Consider the following 10,377-nt stretch of genomic DNA (forward strand, 5'->3'; position numbering starts at 1 on the left):
AAGTGACAATAACAGTTGCTACACTTCTATCTGAAGAAATTGATGTGAAAATAATGACTTTAGAAAAAAAAAAAGAGCCCAAGATAGATACAAAAAGAAAGAAGGATCTTAAGGGAACACTTGACAAATGTTAACTTCAGATTATTTAAGGAAAAGGTGAGAATGAGGAATCCAAAGAAGAAGTCCAAGTTGAGTCATCTAAGGGCAAAGAGCTAGTTGTTGCTAAACCTAGGACAACAATGCATAAGAAAATAGTGATTGTAAATCCAAAAGTTAAAGAGAATCTTAAGAAAGTTGTGAAGAAAGTTATCACAACACTTGAGCGAGAGCCAAAAATTATCATAAGATCAAAGTAAGCTCAACCCCTAGCTAAAAGAAGAAAGGAAATCCAACAAAGAGGAAGCTAGCCAAAATACCAAAGCAAAATCTACCTAAGAGGTTGAGGAGAAAATTGATCTTGACACATGAGGAGTAGAAAGATGAAGAAACATAGTCTAATGATCTAAGAAAGCTTCAGATTGTACCTAGACTACTTCCAATGATTGTAGATAAGGTATGTCAAGAGATTACTGAATTAGCAAGTTTTGCAAGACTTAAACACATTAATTTTGATTATTTCAATAAATTAGAACAAGAGAAGCTTGAAAAAACTATGATTGATATGATGATACAATTCAAATTGACACCTATAGATTTAGGTCAAGGCATTCCTAGAAAATTATATAATAAAGTTTATGCTAAGTGGAACTAGGCATTATCCACTAAAAGATAGACTAGGGAGACCACTTTGGTACAAACTATGCCAGATTTAGGGAAGACACTTATGTGCATAGCCCTAAAAGATTTTATGAAGAGATTTATGCCTAAGGAGAGGGCTTATAATTTTTTTATTAATATGGCTCATGAAGTTGAGAAAGAGAGCATCCTAATATGGAAGGAAGCATTTGGGTTTATTATTCCATCAACTGACAAAGAAGAAGAAGAAGAAGAAGAAGAAGGATGGGGTGAAAAATTCAAGGAAGAAGAGGTTGATAGAAAAGAAGTGGCTAAACTTATAGAGGAAGTAAGATAATTAGTAGAAGGTTGTGAACAACAAGATCTCACAATTGAGGAAATTCCTAATTCATCCCCATATAATTAGAATGTGTTAACTAAGGAAGATCTAAAAAATGTTACATTAGATGCCTCAGATCCCTCCCTTACATGCACCAATTCAGTGTTACTACAAGCGAAGGATTATCTATGGATTGAGAGTAAAAGTATTGAAGGATTCAATGATACACCAGTTATAGTTGTTTCTAACATGTGTGTCAAGAAATAGGGCAAGGCAATAATTGTGTTTCACAATTTACCCATGTCATAGATGTTAAATCAAATGAAAGTAAGGTAGAACTAGAAAAAAAATAGAGAAAGAGAAACCCAAAGAACAAGAGGCTATCCAAGCTCGTATTCAATTATCAAGTGCCATATCTATAGAGACCTTAATTTGCATGCTTGTATAGAAGGTTAAATCTACTCAAAAGGAGAAATCACCTAGATCGAGTGCAAAGGGGAAACATTTACAGATATTACTACCTAGTGATAGAAACCCTTGATCTTAGATGATGAAACATATATATGATACATTAGAAGACACACTAAGTTTATATGAAGTCATCACATTAGATATGTATGACTTGAACAATATGACATTGGAGCAAATGGAAGAATTGAAAACCTTGCTACTTTGTAAGACAAAGCAAGAATAGTTGAGAAGAGAGCACAAAAAGAAGTAGGTATTGCATAGTATAAAGGATATTTTTGTTGATGCATTTGAAATTTTTGATGTTAATATGCAACATCCAATTTTGGATCAATTAGTGTATAGAGTTGATAAAATTTAGATTGAGGATATAGAGACTGATGATATAGAGACCGATGATATAGAGATCAATGATAAATTGGTGAGATGGTCTAAGAATAAGTTTGAGCACAAATTTTTGCAAAAAGTTTTAGCAAAACTTGCAATTAGGCAGGTTGAACTTTCTAACCTTACCCCTCAGTTGGAAGGAATTTTGAAAGTAATTCATTCTTTGTACTTGAATCTTTGTGATGTTGAGTTCTTCACATTGGATAATTAACAATCAATTGATATGATTTAGGAAGATATGAAGGAATGTACGCATTAATTGGGAAAGAACACAAGTTCAAGCTCACCTTCATATAATAAGTTGACATTTCATCAATAGAGCTTAACAGAGTTAATGGCTAGAGACAATGGCATAAGGAACAAATTAATTTCTTTTGAATTCATGCTGCCACCACACTTGGAGATAATTCAAATGGAATTATCTATATCTCAAAATTTAACAAAGAAAGAAACATATCTTTCAACTAAAAAGAGATTAATTGATCTAGCTACTTATCTAGAGATACATATTCAAGTCATAGAATCTATAAGAGATAGATGGAATAAATGACTTGAAGAAATTTTGGCTAGCCATCAAACATTTTTGGATAATTACAAGTTAACCCTAGCAAACACAAAGTCATAAGTGACAAAAATAAGGGGGAAATATCTACATGACATAAGGTAAAGGGGGAAATATATTCTTGACATAAAGGGGAAGATGATAGAAAATAAAGACAATATTATTAGATGAAACAACAGCAAAGATTTCATACATGTATATATTGTATAGAAAAGCTAAAGTTTTGAAGACCATGTTATATTCACAAGGGGAACATTATTTTTTGCATGGAAAGCTAAGTCATGAAAAAGTGTTTTTGTTACTAATGTCAAAGGGGGAGATTGTTGATCTCTAAACCTAAGTTGCATATTAGTGTTTAACACTTAGTCATTTCCAAGCTAGCATTGGATGGTCATTACTATGATCGAGCCATCAAGAGAAGTTGAGCTACAAAGGACTTGTCTATATTTTATCATAAGTCGAACAAGTTAGAGTTTGTCGAGCACCCCAATAGAGACCGAGTAAATGTACAAGCTGAGTAACATAGAAGAGACTGAGCATTTGGGAAGTTAGTTAGTGTTGAGTGAGTCAATATATGCCAAGTGAGTAAAAGTTGAGTAACAACATGAATGTTAGTTATGATTGAGTGTCATAACATTTTAGTGCCGAGTAAACCAATTTTGACATTTGAGTTTGTAATTGCACAAACACTTATATAAATAACTCTTTCCAACTTCTACATGGTATATAAAGATTATAGAGACAATTAAGGAGGAGATTATGCATTTTATCAAATGACATTAATCCCCAAAAATGAAAATTAACCAATTAGAAAATTAGAAGGGAAAATAGTAAAAGGATAGATTATGGATTGTTGATCCTAATCTAGAACTTTCAAAAAATTATCTATTTAAGAAGGGTTTCCACCCTAGGATTAGATAAGATAATGAGGAAGAGAGAAAGTGAAATCAAAGTGAAGGAGAAAACAAGCTAAGTATAGAGTGAAGGAAGGCTAAGTTGGAAACTAGACCAGACAAAGAAACTAGAGTAGTGAAGGATAGAACAAAGATATCATATAAGGAGATCAAATTGAGATTTTGAAGAGAGGAGATCTATAATAAGCTTCACACCTAATAGTCTTAAACACTTTTAATAGAGAAAACTCCTCACAGGGTAGATCATTAGTGTCAAGAAACTTGCAACAAAGAATATAACTATTTCCACATAACCCATAATAGATGTGAAATAAATATGGAATTAAAATCTACATGAAAGAGAATATACAACATACCCACAAAAATGTAACACAAGATATACCCTAAGAAACCCTCATTGAGGGAAAAACCTAGCCTCCAAAAACATCCATCACCATGTATTATTCAGCAAAAACACCATTGCAATACAACCATGGAAGCCTTCAATGCTAGAGTCACAACCAAGAAATCTGTGTGAACAAGCATCAATCCACACATCCCATGCCATGCTTCCAAGCTTCAAAAATGCTTCCCTAGTTAGCCTATCAAGCCTTGTCCCACTCAACTCTTCCCTTTTACTTTTTTTTCCTTTGGTCTTGTCTCTACAACTACTCTTGTGACTGTTTATATAGTAGCAAGTCCCAAAAAACCACCAAGTGGTATTACATACACTATGTGCTACCTAACCCACTAACCCCACATTTAATATTGGATATTTAATTTCTTTTCTCCAATATTAAATAATTACATAAAATATTATCACAATGTTATAATACAACTCATTAAGTATATCCCATTATAATCTTTCCATGTTGCACGTCCATCTAGGTGCAAAATTTCATAATAATATAAAATAATGCAATATAACAATATTATGCAATGTGTTCAACAACCATTCTGTCAACAACCTCCCACTTCTTGTATAGATTGCATAGGGTCAATCCATAGTCATATAAATGAACAAGGGAACAATCCCTCCTAACACATCCACCATTAGGGATCAAAGTACACCAAGTTCTCCATCCTAGTACCTGCAACAAAATCAAAGTACCTAGCATCTCAAACATGAATGATCTCACCTCCTATTATGCCACTAGCACCAAAGATACATAGAAGCCATCCAAAGAGAAAGCCACCCAACCTATCACATTAGAAGATCATAAAATCCTGTACCAACTAAAATGCCAAGCACAAACACCCAATCCAAAGGTAATCACATGTATCTGCAGTTGTCAAAATATCCATAGCTAAAATAGTACCCACAACAAGTGCAAAACCCACCTAACTATCCATACCTCCAAATGTATACCAAGTGAATCTCACAACACTGACATATCCAATCTGTGACCTACAATCACAAGCCTCGAAAACAATACCTACCACATATATACCAAGAAGCTCCCACTACAAATGATAATGTCAAATCTATAACCAATTCACTCACAACATCTCATAGAAGTGAATCCATGTAGTATCAAGGACATCCATAGTACATAAACCAATTGTATGTGTGAAAACCTAACCTATTAGGTGCATGTGTAAAAAAGAAAATGTTAGTTGTTCATATGCATATCAAAAATTCAAAACTAATGTTAGACTTGAGTTTTATAACTTAATACAACCAAAACAAAAGAGTTCCCACACAACCTTAATACAACGCAACAAGGGCACCCATAAGAGGCCTTGTTGGTGTGTTTTAGATTGTGGGATATGAGTGTGCTCTCCCAAACACAACTATGAATCCCAAATGATATGAAAATGCAATATGAGAGTGAAATATGTGAACCTAGACTAAAATGAGTGTAGAAAACCTTCAAGAAATGGTTATGAGTGAGCCAACCTCAAAGGATTCTAGAGATATGAGTATGAAATGGAAATGCAATGAAGCAAACTAGCAATATTAATCTATCATGAAATGCAAGAATAAATGCAAGAAATATAACATCTACCAAAGGGTTAGTAACATTTCATAAAATCACTAAAATCACTAGAAATATATAACTCTAAACTAGCATGATAACAATGAGAATGAGGGAGATGAAAAGTGCTTGAGACAAGGGCTCTATCTATAGGTTTGAGAGAGATATTGGGTAGGTGGCATCTATGTGGCATCCACATAAGTGCCACAAGGGAGACAAATGGACTAAGGGGACAAGCCATTCAAAGGTCAACATAAGGCTTTTGGATGAAAGTGATAGCTCAAAGTTTTATCACACATGTGTGAAAAATCTTGGAGAAAGGAAAGGGGGAAAAATGTGTAAGAGGTGTGAATAAAATAATGAAGTAGAAGTTTTATTGGATCATGATATTTTCACACATGTGTGAGCATACAATTAGGAGCTAAAAGGTGTTTAAAAAGGTTCTTAGGATTAGTTAAGTGGGTTTAACTAGTGGGTAGGCTTAGAAGGATTAGAGTGATGGGTGTAGACTAGGTTTTAGGATGGGATTAGGATTATATTAAATAAGATTTAACTTAATCACAGTATTAAAGAATTTAATAAAGTGGAGGGAATTAAATAAATTGAAATTTATCTAAAAGGGGATATATGGAGCACTATGCATTAAATAAATTTAATACATTAGAGGGGACACATTTAAATTAAATTTAAATAAATTAGGAAAGTGAACCTATTTAATTAAATAAGTAGAAGAATATGAAAAATATAATTAATTAATAAATAGTCAATTATAGTGTCAAGGGAAATAACAAATCAATTATTATAGTGTTGAGGAAAATTTTAAGTGTCTACACCAATAACTTGCAAGAACAAGTCATGTAACAAGTTTTCAATGCTCTCACAAGTTCTCTACAACTGACAAAGAAAAGAGGTAAAGAAATAACCATGTCATATATCACATGACATGCATGAGCACAAACCCGTGATCACAATCTCCAGCCAATCCCAAATCCAATGTAAGTGAAAACTAAACATCTAGGAAGATAACCAAGACAAAAGAGAAGCCATGCAAATCATAACCTATATCATGTCCTTCAACACACACCTCTAGATGTAAATTGTGCAAGTATGATCTCCTCCATAAAACCCCAACCAAAAATCCTCAACAAAACTCAAACCATGGCTTATAGTAATCATGGATGTAAGCCTCTCACGAGAAGACCAAACTCATAAACCCTTCCTAAACCAAGGAATAACCATTCCTAATCCAAGGAATATGCCCAATATAAAACCATATCCCAAACTTAACCAGCATAACAACATATGCAAATGGAGATAAGAAATGCTAAACCATCTCTCAAATGAACCCTCTAGAACTAACTCATGTACCATAGCTCAAGATCAATATCCATGAAAGACAAGCATAAACATAATGCACTTGAGAGAAACAATGGGCTATACCTCTCAAGTAGTAAACCGCCAAGTAGATCAAGAGTGGTGAATGAGAATGCTCATCAAGATATCCAAATCTCCAACCAAGACTCACCTAAGAACAATCTCCTCTCAAGTCCACATCAGGTGAATGTCCCTTAGAATTTCTACTAAAATCATCAACCATCCCAACAAATTCTTCTCTAATCCAAGATAAATCAACATCACTACCATCTCTAAGTATCCATGAGCACCTATAACTAATCAATTCATGTCAACTCCAAATACAACAAAGAATTATCATGAAGTATCTAGAAAATGATCAATGTACTCAATACCAAGAAACTAATCCAAGATCAATGTCAAAGTTCCAAACATGGCCTTAGGAACATAAACATGACAACATGGTCTAAACCATCTCAACCTAAGAGATAACATGTTCCATATGAACATACTATAACATGTTAACGACTCTAAGTGAATATCAAGAGTACACCATGACATAATAATGAAACCATCCTCACACCAAGGATAACATGTCAAATGAAAGCATAAACCACACCTTTACCAAGAACCCCATTAGTCCTCAAGATGCAACCATCTCCACACACCATGAAGAAAATGATCTCCACATGCCATGAAGAACCACCTCTACACACCATGAAGATAACCAAGAATGCCATGAGTCCTCAAGATCTAACAATCTTCACACACCAAAAAGATAAAAAGTGCACCATACAAATGTCAAAGATGCTTCTACGACAACAGGATCTAAGACAAATGTCCAACATCTACAAACACTCAATAAATATATCAATGCCAAGAACTCCAACTCAACTAAAGTACCAAGTCACCCATGGAATCATAAAATCCATATCCTTTATGAAGATCCTCTAACTATACACACACAACCAAAGTGTAAATACCTAGATCTCTAAACCAAAAAAATACAAACCAAACTAGGAACTAATCATGCACTATCACCCCATCACTATCACAAGCTCACACTAAACCATGTTTCCAATCTATCCATGAAAAAATAATGAAAAAACCATCCTCTAACCATGAGAATCAACTAAGGAATTAAACTATCAAAGAACTCAAAGTGGACATCATGAGCTCCTCAAAAGAAAGAAAATAACCATGATCCTTAACTAAGAAGATATACCACCATAACCAAAATAAGAATCCAAACTAATAAAAATCAAGGATGTACCTGTATATCCAATCATGTCATGCCAAAAAATCCATAGCACCATGAACACATCCATGCATTGAGAAACTAACTCTCAATGTGTCCAAACTATCAACATAAAATAGTCAACCATAATTCTCCACCATGATTGTACCTAGTAAAAATATTGTATCCCTTCTACATGAAAAAAAATTAGCAAATCATGTGACTTAGGGCATAGACAACCCAAATCCAAACCACCAATTTGTATATGCATCAATAATGAAAGGTTAATGGGTAAAGACAACCTATAGCCAAGCCATAAATGCAACTTGTAAGTATAGACCATTGACAACACTACATAACTTGCAAACCCAACAAGTCATCATACATACTCAAATCAAACACTAATAACCATATCATCATGAGACCAATCTAAAGTATGAATTGAGTATACAATGACATCAAATCCAAATCTCCAAACATACAATGTCATAAACTCACAATGCTACCATAGTCAATATATACCATAAAATGTTCAAATTAATATATCACCAAATAAACCATGCCAAACCTATAGTAAATTTGAACCAAAGTGTATAACTCTCCAAGAGCTTTCCATTGATTATTCGAAGTCCAAAATCTGACTACATTTGCCCAGGTTATGCCCTAATCTATGCTCAAAATAAATAATATATGACTTTTGAGTTCTTAAAACCTAAAAATTGTCAAAATCATATAACTAAGCTTATACCAAATTGTAGTGCTCTGAATTAGCTTTCCAATTCCTATAAGAAGTCTAAAATCTGATATGTTGAGAGAAAGTTATGATCATTTTAATAAGATATTCTTTTTGCAATTTTCACTACAATTTTCACTTTCAAGTATTTTTATTTTTATTTTGATAAAAATTCCAACAAGATTAAATTTGACGGCCATCATGGGCTGAAACTAAAAAACTCTTTCATTTCCTCTAAACATGGCCAAACAAGGGCATATTATATATCAAAATTTATAAAAAAATTGACCTGGATCCAATGGTGAGATTTTTTTTCGCCCAAGAGGTCATTTCTGCAAGCTACCCCCTAAAACCATCATTTAAATGAAACATCCCCAAAAAAAATTTGACAAATAATTTCACATGCCCAAATTCTACCAATATCCCATCATAATAGCAAATTGAAAACTCTTAAATCTGCAATAAAAACTCATATATCTTGCCCTTTCTTTTATCCTATCATGCATTCCAATGTATTCAATCCAAGGTTACAGCAACACAACCATAGCTCTAATACCACTTTTAAGGAGACTTGCAATAAAGAATATAATTGTTTCTACGTAACCCATTATAGATGTGAAATAAATATGGAATTAAAATACACATGCAAGAGAATATACAACATACCCACAAAAATGTGACACAAGATATATCTTGGGAAACCCTCACTAAGAGAAAAACCCATCCTCCAAAAGCATCCATCACCATGTATTATTCAGCCAAAACACCATTGCAATACAACCATGGAAGCCTTCAATACCATAACCACAACCAAGCAATCCATGTGAACAAACATGAATCCACACATCACATGCCATGCTTTCGACCTTCACAAATGCTCTCTTAGCTAGCTTGTCAAGCCTTGTCCTACTCAACTCTTACCTTTTGCCATTTTTTCCTTTTGTCTTGTCTCTACAACTACCCTTGTGATTGCTTATATAGTAGAAAGTCTCACAAAACCACCAAGTGGTATGTTCTAAAACCATGTGCTACCTAACCCACTACCACATGTAATATTGGACATTTAATTTCTTTTCCTCAATATTAAATAATTACATGAAATATTATCACAATGTTACTCCTAGGAATCTTTCCATGTTGTACATCCATCTAGGTGAAACATTACATAATAAAATAAAATAATACAATATAACAATATTATGCAATGTGTGCAACACCCATTATCTCAAAAATTAGATATGATCAAGTTGTAGCTCTAGTAGGTGAACTTTGTTGTTGCAACAGTAAATATTTGTGGGTTTCATACCCACCCTAGTTTTACCTTCAACTTGAAGTGTTTCTAGGTAACGAAAATCATTGTGTTATGTGTTAATATTTTACATGGATGTTATGCTTAGAGATTTCATTTCAGCATTACATGTTTATGTTTATATGGTATGGGATCAGAAATATGAAATAGATTAGGTGTGAATATAGTTAATCAATAAAAAATTTTATAGATCCTGATTCGCTCTCCCCCCACCCCCTTGATATCTTGTTTACCATTAAGATCCTACTGAGTCATCAAATCCATTCTCTCCATATCTTTGGATATAATACATGACTTCAAAATAGGGTATCTCCCTCATTCATCTCCTAGATTCATCTTTGCAAGCCAATTGATTGGAATTGTAATTGGATGCATTGTGAGTCCTCTAGTTTTATGGTTGTT

The sequence above is a fragment of the Cupressus sempervirens genome, chromosome 9, assembly GCF_028749045.1.
Source record: "Cupressus sempervirens isolate cs-2001-9-10 chromosome 9, ASM2874904v1, whole genome shotgun sequence".
Lineage (NCBI taxonomy): Eukaryota > Viridiplantae > Streptophyta > Pinopsida > Cupressales > Cupressaceae > Cupressus > Cupressus sempervirens.